Source organism: Ischnura elegans, chromosome 7 (assembly GCF_921293095.1).
Source record: "Ischnura elegans chromosome 7, ioIscEleg1.1, whole genome shotgun sequence".
Taxonomy (NCBI): Eukaryota; Metazoa; Arthropoda; class Insecta; order Odonata; family Coenagrionidae; genus Ischnura; species Ischnura elegans.
The window spans coordinates 24373560-24386839 of NC_060252.1; the positions used below are offsets into that span (position 1 = coordinate 24373560).

General features: G+C 38.1%; 1 long non-coding RNA gene across 1 annotated transcript; it reads left to right on the forward strand.

Moving 5' to 3' along the window:
• The first annotated feature begins 10650 nt into the window (after window positions 1-10650).
• Window positions 10651-13049, forward strand: LOC124162679. Its single transcript, XR_006865647.1, has 2 exons — window positions 10651-10898; window positions 12891-13049. It is a non-coding gene; the product is annotated as an uncharacterized LOC124162679 (long non-coding RNA).
• Window positions 13050-13280: the final 231 nt, after the last annotated feature.

The window sequence follows — 13280 nt, forward strand, 5'->3', positions numbered from 1 at the left end:
TATATTTGCTTTGCTTATCCTTACTTATATTTGCATTCATTAGCGGGGTAATGGGCGGAATAAAAAGAAAAACAAGTGTTAAGGAGATGGTATTCAGCGGGAAGGAAGCCTTCTCAGTTACTGTTTTTTTTTTCAAAATCCTCTTTCCCCCGACGATTAGTGAATATACAATTATTAGGCAAACTTACACTTAGTCCGTAATGATGGCACGATATGCTGATTACTCAGTTGCAGTATTCAAATACATTTTAGACTTATATTGTAGTACTTGTCGCTCATGGTGTTAGTATAATTTAATATTATTATAATTGAATATTTTGTACATCATGAAGCAGTTTCACAGAGTAACTCTTAGAGACGGTGTCGTACACTTTTGAAATGTGTGTGATTTCACCTCGATATTTGATTTCCAGCCTTCCCTGGGGCTCACCCTCTTGATGAAATGGTGAGCTAGAATCCGCTCGTACATCCTCCTACTTCAGGCCGTTCTTCTAGTGGAGTCGAGGCTCTGAGTTTCGTTTTTCGGTGGCAAAGGGGTCATTCCGAACATTTTAATCGGGTCGCGGATGAAATATGCAGGTCCAAAGCGACTCCGTCCCTCGATTGAAATAAAAAAGAACTCTCAATTCGCTCCCCCTCCTCTTACCCACCCTCTATCCATCGCGGTCCGTCACCTGGCAAACCGAAAGAGAATTGGTTGTCGCCCTGCGAGGCATCCGTCATGTCATCCCTGCTCTGCTCACGGAGAGTCAAAAACCAAGGAGCCGACCAGCATCACCGTGCGTGTCGCTTCCACCCCTTTTTCTCTTCATCCCTTTAACCTTTTTTTACCACTACTCGTCCGCAAAAAAATCATAGATGTGTCGTGTTACGGAACAGAGAATTACTCTGCACGCGAGAAGCAAGTTTACGAAAATATAGGCTGGTTTCTAGAATCAGTTAGCAGTAAATTATCCGTTGGGAGAACTAAGCTTATGCTTACAGTGCCTTAATGTCAATGTGTACGTTTGTAGAGAAGATAATCGCAATACATTTGAAAATATATTAGTTAATATTTTTAAGAGTGCCCTAAATCTATGAAGCTATTATTTCGTTGAATGTGTCCTTTTTCGTATTTTTTTTTACTATTAAGTGATCTGAAGGATTCTGAATTTTAGTTAAATGTTGAGAGGGCGTGTAACGCAGTTGTCAAAGAGCAATGATCGAGTATCGTCGAGATTATTTGAGTGATGCACATCAGACTCATGAGTTAAGATGTTATAGAACTTTCCAAGTCTACAAGGAAGGTTTGAAGTTTTTGAGCCAAGGAAAAATGCGTGAGTTTCGAGTCTGAGCCTCAGAATATTTAATAGAGTTCCAATAAAATGGTGGAAATCGTTCAGGTTGAGACAGCGAAAAAAATCTGCAATGGAAAAATCTGAAATAAATCTTAGTTCGCGAAGTCGTTTCGAAATTTGTCTCCTCACACCTTGTCACTTTCATAAAACTGGTTTGTTTCTCCTTATTCGGTCTTCGTTGAATATAATCAACCTTACTACTAGTGGCAATAGCTAAGGGGTTTGAAATATTTGCACCCTTGTTCTACACTTCTGTTTTGGCAGCCGAATTGTCATGAAAATTCGTACACTCCAATTGGTGCTCACCTTAACTGCAAGATGCACGATGATTACAAAAAATCAGGTGCTATAATTTCTACTCACTATGAAATGATAAAGATATCTATAAACTATAGCATTTATTACAGTACTGTGAATTAAAGTAACACATACCTATGTATGATCTTAGGTTTTCCCGGCGTATCAGCTGCAGAAAAGTTTCTCGGGTTTTCCACCGGTTGATGTAGTCCATGTCTCCCGACGTTTCGAGCGGCGACTTGCTGTTCATCAACAGCAAGTAGCTGCTCGAAACGTCGGGAAACATGGAAAACATCAACCGGCGGAAAACCCGAGAAACTTTTCTGTAACACAGACCTAGCTTGGAACTTAGTTCTGTTAGTATTGAAAGAAACTATAAGAATGCTCCTCTATAATAACATACTAAATGCAGACTCATAGGATTGCATTGTAACGTTTTCAATTACCCACTACTAACTTAAACAAATAATTTTATTACACTTCATAAACAAACTCTATAATTTGAAACTCGGGAGCAAAAAAACAACATCAAAAAGCCGCCATGACTATTACAATACCATTTGTACTACCCGTACTACCACTCACTGAGCCACTGCCATGAACTGCACCAGTGGGGATCTTGAGTTCTGCCGTATTCCTTTCCTCCGGTCTCTTTCCCTCTCGTAGACGCCTCCTTTTTCTCTGCGTCCTTTTCTTCTTTCTGCCGATCTTGCATTCTGCCGTATCTCTTCCTCCGCTCTCTCAATACACCACTACTCAGTATTAATGCTGAGCATTACTTATTTTGCTTGAATTCTAGAACATCCGACTAAATTTCCCACGAAGCGATTCCCATTAATTTTTTCGGTCAGGATTTTAACTCTAAAACAACTACATATAATGATGATCGATGCGTTCCGCGTACGGGAGGAGTTGAATCCAAGTTACAACTCGTCCGGTGCCTCCAAATACGGCCGACTCCGATGCATTACTTTAAATGCGCAGATTTCGTATGCGAAGATTATGTATTTTGAGGTTCAGAAAGTGTCGTAGTTAATTTAACTTATTCGCAGTTGAATCGGGATTTCCTAACATATTTATTATAAAGCGATACGGTGCAGGGATTCTGTTCTTCCAAGTGTCAATCTCATCTGATTTATATGAGCTGAGAAAATATTTTAAACGTGCGTTGTTTCCCATATTTTTGTATGGAGCGCAATTCTTAGAGGTCATTTATTTTAATGGAGCGTAATAGTTAAGGTCCTTCTCAAGATGGCCAGGCGTGTTATTTCTTGGCTTCACTATGGGAGGGGGCATATGCATCCGATTTTTAAGAATTCAGTGGAAGTATGTCACGCTTGAAGTACAACTCGCGATGAATAAGAGATTGCACCGCTGGATATGAAACAGTACGGCTTGTGCACAGGAACGTGGCTCTAGCGAAATTGAGCGGAGTTGGGGGGGATACCCTGGTTGTTGTCCGATGAACTATCGTGTTGTCATTGGCAACGCCCGTGTTTGACAGCGAAACTCGTTTTCTGGAAGAGCGATTCTGTATCGCAATAAATTTCTACCTGTCGAGAGGACGGCGAAATGGCAACTGTGATTAAATTCTTCGACTCTGCAGTCGCCCTTATGATTCACTTCGGGGGGAAGGGGGGGCTTTGAGGGTTGGGGGGGCCGACACTCCGTCGCCTCACCTCGTGTCCACGACCCCTGTCCCCCTCTACCATTGATTGTCGCGAAAAAACTGGACTTTTCTCACCCCCCGGCCGTTGAATCGAAATGAATCCGCCCGAAGACCTCTCTGACGATACTGGAAGCTCTTATATTTTTTCCGTCGTCCGTAGCTCGCACAAATCTCTCACACAAGCGACACGAAGGAGCGCCTGTCTACGGTGAACTCATAGTGATTTACTTCACGTTCCATTGCGGGCTGAAATCGAAAATTATGACCAGATTCCGAAAGAGCGATTTGTCAGGTTATGAATTGAAATAAAAAAAATCACTTGATAATAAGCTCGACACTGAAGCATATGAAATTTCCTCAGCAAATAAACCTTTCTGAGTAATAATAAAACTCCAAATTTAATTTATGAGCATATTAGAAGTTATTCAGGCATTTTTCCCGTGGAAATAAAGAAAAATTTCGAATATCTCACGCTTCAAAAATTCACTTCACATACTCGCAAATAATTGATATTTTTAGATTGAAACCTTCAGCTGCCTGATAGGGTTGACCGAGGATAGTACAATCTCGAGGGTATTTCGATCAAATTAACAAATACTGCCTCTCCAAAAATCCAGAATTAAACGATTGCATTGTTTAGGTTTGTCCCTAGAGGAATGCCTTATTGAGTGCAAGCCGACTTTATTAGAAGCTGTCATCATTAATAACTATTTCAATTTTGTTTTTGACCTTTTTTTATATCTTCAAATGAACTCTTGAGGGTTTAGTCACTTATAAAAAAAACGTATTTGCCTACTCTTCGGCAATTTAATTTCCATTTTTGAAGGCTTATTGTACGAACAATTGAGAGGTACAATAGATATCAAAGTTGACGAAGGTTAAAAACTAATTTTACAGCGCGAAAAATATCATTTAAAATGGGAAGATGGAAAAATATTAAAATAACAATAGGTTAAAGTGTTTAAATTGTATATTTTTTGCCCTTAAGGGGGATGAAACACGCATACGAAGTGCCTTTGCATGGTGGAGTCACAGTGAGACAGTTCGCGTCCCATTACGGGATGAAATCGAATAAAAATGACGAAATACCTTATTCGAATTTGTAACTTGAAAATTTACTATTTTACTCTCAAACAATTGGCATTCAATGAATGTGAAGTTAATTGTTAATGGCTGTTGCCGAAAATACCACAATTCCAAAAAAGGGCATTTTTTCGAAAATCATATCGATTAATTATCTGCTTAAACAGTTTTTTTGTTATAAAATTTATTTTTTAAAATTCATTTTACAGTTATGTGCGTGAACATACTTCATGGTTAAAAATCACTTCCTATGAAAAAATTTATGAAATAAGTTCACCGTAAACGGTTAAATATGTAACAATATATTAAGTTAACAAATGCTTCGTTAATTTAGGCTTTCAATGGGTATTCTGAAATAATAGGCTTGTTCCTCATTTGTGTTGTCGCTTGTGGTGACAGTGTGTAAAATAAAGAAACACATGTTTTTTTTCTTATTTCGATCGGTCGCTAACTTTTCGAGATGTTCGGGATTGAAAATCGACCGCCATACCCTATAACAGATAATAAATTTATGACGTCACCAACTCATGTCGAGCTCGTCCCCGCTACTCCTCAGCCCTGTGAGTTGGACTCGCGTGGTTTATTGCTGTCGCACAATCTTATTAGCGATTCTCACTCTCATTGAAACCTCTTCGTAAATTAATAAAAGAATCAGAGCTCTAGTGACGACACACTGCTCATAAAAAGCGGCAAATTTCATTTTTCCTCATTTTAAACTTGCAAAAGATTGTCTCAGTTTGGAGTATTGTATCTTTCCATCATAACTTATCATGCTCTTCCGTGTAACCAATTCAATGAATACATTTCTGGACCAAACCCGAGATGATACATTTATATTTATTCTTCGCCATTTTGCGACATTATATTCATTCGCGTATTCCAGCGTCATTACTTGTGGTATTTGATTGGAAGCGAGTCGATGGTTTTCATTCTTGAATATCGCACGATGAATCCACATTTCATCTCATGGCCTACTGAAAGATTGATTCAGGCTGACTGCATCCCAATTGGAAATATCGTAATCAGTCCATACATTCTTGGATAGTTCTTCCTCACCATAACAGAAAGTAATGACACTTCAGAAAGTAATGACCGTCTAATTATTTAAGTTTTGGGAAATTGGCAATTTGACTTCGAGGCGCACGAGTGGAAATTAATAGTATTTGTACCTGCTCTCCAATTCATTCAATTCGCTGTCGTCTAATTATCAAAATTCAGTCTGGAAACAAGAAAGAGTCATTCCGCGTGCGTCAGGTAATGAGAGAATTAATTCAAATTAATGCAAATACCATTCAATTGCCACCTTTACCTTCAGCTGTTCATTTGCGACGACATGGGAAGGTTTCTCAGGTGTAAAAGTTAGTCAATAAGTGTCAAGAGTGATCACAGGTAATATCTCTCCAAGATCAGTTGAAAGCAGTAATACCTCCATGGCAAAAGCGCTCAATGGCTGAGTGAAAATTTGATGAAACTTTATTGATGTAAAGATGAAAGGTTACTATACGATCTCACAATTTGTAAGTGTAAAAATTATAGACCAATAATAATTTACATGTTATTTAATAGAAAATTAATTAGAATGGTGACACATGAATTTCATCTAAAGAGTTTCTTTTGGCTACTAACCATCAACAAACTCCATGGTGGCATAAAAGTTTTCATTTACGTATTAAAATATAATATATTTTTATCATATTTCTTGATTTTGCAAATTTCCTAAAGTTGTTTTTTTACGTACTTTAAGCTAGTAATCTAAAATTTTATTGTTTTATAAATCATGGCATGGTTATTACCTATATTTTGGTGCGAAGGCCACAACGCCGTATGTTAAATACATGGATTCATTTGTATGTGTGTTGGTCACATTAGTAATGTTTCGCATTCACACGATTTGTGTTCTTCTTTTGTTTTGTTGTTATATTGACTCGATTATTCGATGTTTGTATTGCTATTTGTGGTTGTATTTTTGAGTCTGTGAAAGTGGTGGAATAAAAGGACGGCAATATTTTAATATCCTATTCTCCAAGAAAGGTGTTTACAAATATTTCGTTTAATCCCATCTGTGATACTCAGCAAGCTGTATCTATAGTCATCAGGAATTCTCGGGTTCTCAACCTGCGTATTGCCCGACGTTTCGGAAAACGACTTATCTCCTATTCTCAAGACGTATTGCTATCTAAATGTCTAATTTCACTCTCGTTTATTGCATCAATTTTCATTTGCCTGTGGATGTTAGGACAACAGCTCTTCGTATAAATAAACTAAAAACAGAATTTCGGTGTGGGTATATAATTATAGGAATTGTAGATAGTTATTGATTCTCATTACTACGGTAGCCTTTTGGGTTGAGCTCTCGACAGCTGCTCGAAGGGACCCGAGCTCAAAACCCGAACGAAGTCTGAGGACACACCGAAATCAAAAAACCCTTGAACTGCGAAGTGTCCAAGTGGAAGGCCCCTGCCACCCCTGAATGTTTGATATTCTCACGCCCAATGTGCACGCAGAGAGCTCTACCCGCACCTGTCCAACCCAACGATCAGGTTCAAACTCTGGGTGAGGGTATTCCGTGTAAAGAACGAATTATTTTACCTATCTCCTCGAAAATTTGCGTACGAGAGAAGTTCTTTTTTCAACACCAATCGCTCAGCATAAACGCCGTAAAAGCAACAGGCGGATATTGTGCACAGTAAGCAACTGCAGTCGGTCCTATCTAATACATTTTCGGCCATAAGATTTGAGTCTGAGCCGAGTAGCTGTCATATTAACTGTACTACTTCAATTAATTCTCACACCGATTCTAATGCCGATGAAAAAGAAGAATTTTAATCCAATTGTGGCTAAATATTGGGCATTTATCGATACCTCCACTGCAAAAACGCTCAACAATCGCTCACTGAATCAAATCCGCTCATCTAGTAGCCCAACAATCCGAATCCGCTCAGCTGGCAGTAGCTGGAACATATACGCTCACCTCCAAGCTTGGAGAATAAGAGGTGAGCGTTTATGCTCCGGACACTGCCAGCTGAGCGGATTCGTATTGTTGGGCTACTAGATGAGCGGATTTGATTCGGTGGGCTATTGTTGGAGGATTGGGTCATTTCATGACCACCTAAATACTCAAGGCCTTCGCACTGAACTTTCTCTTTTCTCTGACGTCACAGGATTGCGGCTGGCGAAAAAACCGGAATCATAGGCACATTCGAGACTCAAATCACCGATGGCGGCGCTGCAGGCGCTGGCAATATGGCCGACGCAGCGAGGTTAGTGTTATGACAATAGCAGAGGTGTAGTAGGAGCACAACTCTGTGGTAGGAAGTATCGTCGAGGCATCCTGCTGTATCAATTGAAATATGTCGAGGAAGATTTTTCTTGGTTATGAAGAGGTATATAGATACCTAGGGGCAACAACGAATAGCGGCTGTGCCACGGAGGGAGAGTGTATTTTAAATGCGGGACTTGTTAATTTCCGTTGGTTGCCTTAGCCAGCAAGGCGGTGAATTGAAAGTATTGGCTTTGGAAAGTACTGAATATTGGTAATGCATAACATAAAGTACTTACAACGTTATCACAATACTAACAAAATAACACTGGACGGCATGATTATCGGCCCTGACACCGTTCCTGCTGCTTCTACTGTAAAATGACCTCCTAAATCCGAATATGAACTCCGTTTTTCCCCATCACCCAGTTAAATAATATCAGTTAAAAAGTATTCTTTCTCCTTAAGAATGGAGTTGCACAAAGTATCAGCCTCTCAAATCAATTGTGTGTGTTGAAGTTGTCGTCATCTTCCCTCGGTATCTCTAGCAATCGCAGAGTCAACTCTTTCGGTGTTTTGGACAAGGATGATCCTTTTTTCCAAGTAGTTATAATTGTGCAAAACAGTAGAAGTTCAGCGTGGAGGTTTTCGGGGTTACTACCGCATAGATTCATCTCTGCAGACAAATCTGATCGCAAATCAATCTACAAAATCTATGCGGTAGTAACCCCGAAAACCTCCACGCTGAATCCTCACCACACCGCGAAAGCCTACACAAGGATTACAGTAGCAGTTGTTTCACTCCGGCTTTTTCCAAGCGAATGTCAGTATGTGGGCTTGAGTTGTGATCATTACCGTGATTAAATGTGTAATTATGTTACCATGTGTAAAAATCATCCTCATCGCTTCTGCTGTGTTTGCGGTGAATTGACTTAAACATCGCAGCAATAACCTCTTCTTTTAATTTTTAAAACTGCTTATAAATTTTACTTTGGCTGCCAAGTTGGCGGTCAGGGGTAGGATTAAGCTCCAAGTGTTTGTTGCACCACTTGTTACAGTAATTTAACCAAATACTTGGTCAAACCACTGTAGCATATGGCACGTAGTTTCGCGTAAATGAATGGCAATCTCTTAGAAAGGGCATAAAAATCTTTTCCTATGGGGCTAGACAGTCAGCACTGAAATTACTTTTTATGGAAGGTAAAGGCTTGGTTTTTTTCTGTAATTAAATGCATTGTTGATAGAAATACTGCTGCTTTCTTTGTGAATACAACAGCCGCGCCCGTGAAAAACATTACATAGTACGGAATTGGCCTCTGCGAGAAAGCTTTACTCATGGTTATAAAAATGTTGCTTATGTTGCCCTGGTTTCGACAGAAAATATTCACTTGCCACCATTGCACATCAAATTAAGACAGATGAAATACTTTGTGAAGGCAAACGAAAAGACAGGAGCTGAATTTCAATTTTTAACTTAATTTCCTCGTCTTACAATTAGTGAGGCTAAAGCCAAGGAAGGAACTCGTGGACCCCCAGATTAGGAAACTTTTCCAAGATTCGACGTACATGAAACACCTGAATTATAAATAAAATCGAGCTTGGCTTGGATTCTGAAACGTGTGTTAGCTGTGAGAATGAGCTGAGAAACGTGTGAATTGCTGTCAGCGTATTAGGCCATCGGGTTTAACGTGTCACTAAAAATGCATTTCCTTCATTCACACCTGGATCTTTTCATAGAATATTTAGGAGCAGTTTCAGATAAACACAGGGAATGTTTCCATGAAGACATCACCAAATTTGTGAGGAGATTTTCAGGGAAATTGAATGCGGGCATGTTGATATATAAGGCTTACTGCTGTTTTTGCATGAGAAACTTCTACCTCACTTCACACTGGTTATTTTTCTCTTTGTTGATGCGCGTGTGGTATTGAGGGCGCCAGCATGGTAGCGTACCTTCTCAACTGTTGGCACACATTTTCATTATTTTTTCTATGCCGTGTACCTAAATATTTTTATTATTGCTGATATAATCTGTTAATATGTATATTTTTATATCATTGTAGGATATTTGGGGTATGGGAAAATAAAATGGGAGCTGAAAAATGAAGAAAATAAGTGAAAAAATTGCGAAAAAAGGAAAGGTTGATCATTTTAATGGGTTTTTTAAATCATTAACGGAAACCAATCCCCCCAAATCTAAAACCTTACCATTATTTATCATGTTTTAGAACTTACCTCTTAAAAACCTAATAAGAAGTATAAATTCTAATATAATCCTTTTCATTCCTCCAAGACGTATCAAAGTGATGAAAATTAGAGTGGGGGCTTCCCCTTGAAAATGGTGGGTGATGGAGGAAAGCGGATGTCATGTTCGGATTCAGGAAGTCATTTTGCATAATAATTAGCAGGAATGGTATCAGGGCTCAACAAAATTGTCTTTGCCGTCCAGTGTAATTCGAGAAAACTCAACATACCCAACAATGCCAAAGATTTCTCAACGTGGTTTCCCATCGTCGGGGTTTACCGTCAAGGGGAATGATGGATTGCAGTGATCAAAATCAATTAAAAGACCTCACACACATATATATATATAAATGCATAAAATACATTACTTACGAAGTTATCGAAGCTTAACACTAACAATTTATCCAGAGAAAACTGAATATACCCTACAATGCCCATGATTTCGCAACGTGGTTTCTATATTACCAACGTCACAGTTGAGTGACGAATTGTAGCAATGAAAACCAACTTAAAAGCCTCGAACACATTATCAATGGATAAAATATATTGCTTACGACGTAATGATAGCTTCATGTCAACAAAATAACTACAGAAATCAGAGAATACCGAACAATACCAATGCTTGATCAAAGTGGGTTCCTGCGGTAAATGCCTAGCCACCTATGGTTCCCTCGGAGCTCTACTTTCGAATTCGGCCGATAGTTGGCGTCTTCCTTGTCTGGATTCTCGATATTCGACAGAGCACAAGTGAGTATCGTCAGTTGCGATCCTTGTTGTTGTAGTGTGAGCAAGCGATTTGAGTTTTCAAGCCTTTATTGTGGTGAAGTTATCGATTTGCTGTGTTTAAAAAGTTTTCAGTACAGTAGGCAAGTGTTGTGTACATCAATATAGTTGTAGTTACGACGGGAGAGAGATAGTGAGTGTTTTCCAGTTTCCCAAGGAAGGACTGAGAAGGAGGTGGATGAATACCATCCCAAGGAAGGATTATCAACCTTCAAAGCACTCAAGAGTAAGTATTTATTTTTCCCTATTAAAATTAAGCATAGTAAGGTGAATATTTTCTAATAATTGAATTAAATATTTTATACTAGAGGAGTTAAACGTGAGGTAATTGCTGCCATATCGATACATGCATTCTCTTCTCATAAACTTTTTGGGGTTAAATTCTTTCTGGGCTTGATCTTATATTGTTACATGTGCACCGAATAAAGTTATAATATCAACTATGTAGCATCAGGGATTGTACGAATAGAAAGCAGTGAAACGTTTGAGTTAGGAATTGGTCATCTGTTGGTCTCAATTAATTATTGCAGCTTCCTGAACTTATCCTTCGTGAATTCAAAGATTAATTTTTACATTGATCGTCAAAACGATGGTCACATTGGCCATGTCCTACTGCATTTGTTGCTGTTCTATTTGCAAGAGAAGGATTTTAAAAGTTGTGAATTTTAATAAATTTTAGTCGTTCAAAATCATGGATTAGAATCATTACTATACGCCGAGAAATATTTCCAGCATCATAAAAGTACCGTTGTGATTAAGGTAAGGTTATTTATTTGATCGCATTGATAGGTGTTAATGTATTTTCAATTTATTAACCGATATTTTCCAGAAAAATAGCTGCGAAAGCAATCCGTGAAGTAAGCTGCTACTCTATAAGGCGGGTGTATAGGTTATTTGTTTGCTTTTTATTTAGTCTTCGCTTCTTTTTTTCTTCATCATATGGATCCTCAAATGTGAATCATCTAACCTTGTCATACTCTTCTTTATTTCAATGGCTTGGAATTATTCGCTCTCTCTCTCCCTCTATCAGAATCTACTGTTTCAGCTATGTCTACGTCAATTTCTTGTATCTCAAAGTAAAAAAAAGCTTCGGAAATACTATTCATATTAAATTATCATCAAAATTATATAAAATTTCCTTATTCTTGTCCCGTATTCGTAATCCCGTTCATTAGCAAGTGGTTGGCTTTGCGCTATTTACTGATAAAGTTATATTATGTATTAAAGGGTATTTAATCTGTTCTAACCACATTCCATTATCATCTCGATCCTGCGTATGATGACTGGTGCTCATTCATTACTAAATGCTACTCCTGAAGAATTGTCAATAGTAATTAAATATGTCATCAAAATACATATCGTGATCAATTTGCTACTATTTTTTAAATTTTATATTTGTGGCTTCACATTTTTTTCTTCGCTATCTTGATCCTCAAATGACATCTTGCCATCCACTTTCTTATTTCTATTAGAAATGCAAATTCCTCTCATTCACAGATTTTCAGGTTTTAGGTCCCAAAACATTTATCCTTTCACATAACTTAAAATCGTCATTTTTCCTTTGTCCAATTAATGTCTCTCGAATTTGGATGTATGCCCCACATCCACATACTCTTGCATCTTTCACATCTGGCTTCATTTCTGTTTTCTCACATCCGATTTCATTTATTGGGTTTTCTTATCTTTGCCTATATTGGGACTTGTGCTCGTAAAATATGCGCAACCAAGCATATCATCAGAATTTTTTTCATTCCAACCTCCATTTTATCAGCAATTTTCTTCCCTCACCAATTAATGTTTTATTTCATTCATTAGTGTGAGTCCTTCGGTGATTGCTCGCCATAGGGTTGCATTGAGCGGCGAATGGTATCAATTCCATTTTCTCAAAACTGTCGTTTCCAATGACTTAATTGATGTATGCTCTTTGTTCTCCCTATTCTTAAGAGGCTGCATAAATAGTCAAAAATGAGAAAGAGGGTGCTTTTACTTTTTTGGTAGTCATGATGACTGTCTATTGTGACCCCTAGTAACAAGGATGGATACTTGCCGGTCCAATAAGTTAGTAATTTGTTCAGAATATTTACCTTATTTTATGACAGCATCACGAATCTTTCAATTTATTTCTCTGATATCCATTGCTCAGCCAGAAAGCTTAGAAATTTGTTATTCTTACAGTGCTCATAAGTGTCAAAAACTAACAAGATAATCTTTTTTCCAGGGTTGCCATTAAGATGAAATCCTTTGGGAGGCACGACAGGAACTTAACTCATTCGATAAAGTGTTAACTTTGGCAGATAAAACTGATCACATAAACTACTGTTCAAAGATTTGTAAGCTTCTTGATGACATTAAAATAAATGCTAAAAACAATAAAAAATTTAATGACTTTTTTCTATCCAACTGCAATTACTTCATAAGAAGAAAGAGGCACTGAGATACAACTTAGGTGCTGTTAAATCTGATCAATGATTGTTTTCACCCTGATAGATATCAGGCAATTTCCCAAACCCTTCTCGAGTGCTTGTGAATGGGCTGAGTTTAGGGGTATTCACTCTGAAAATTTCACAGACAAGCAAGTGACATTTGGTTTCTTGGTGTCCTCTCTGCT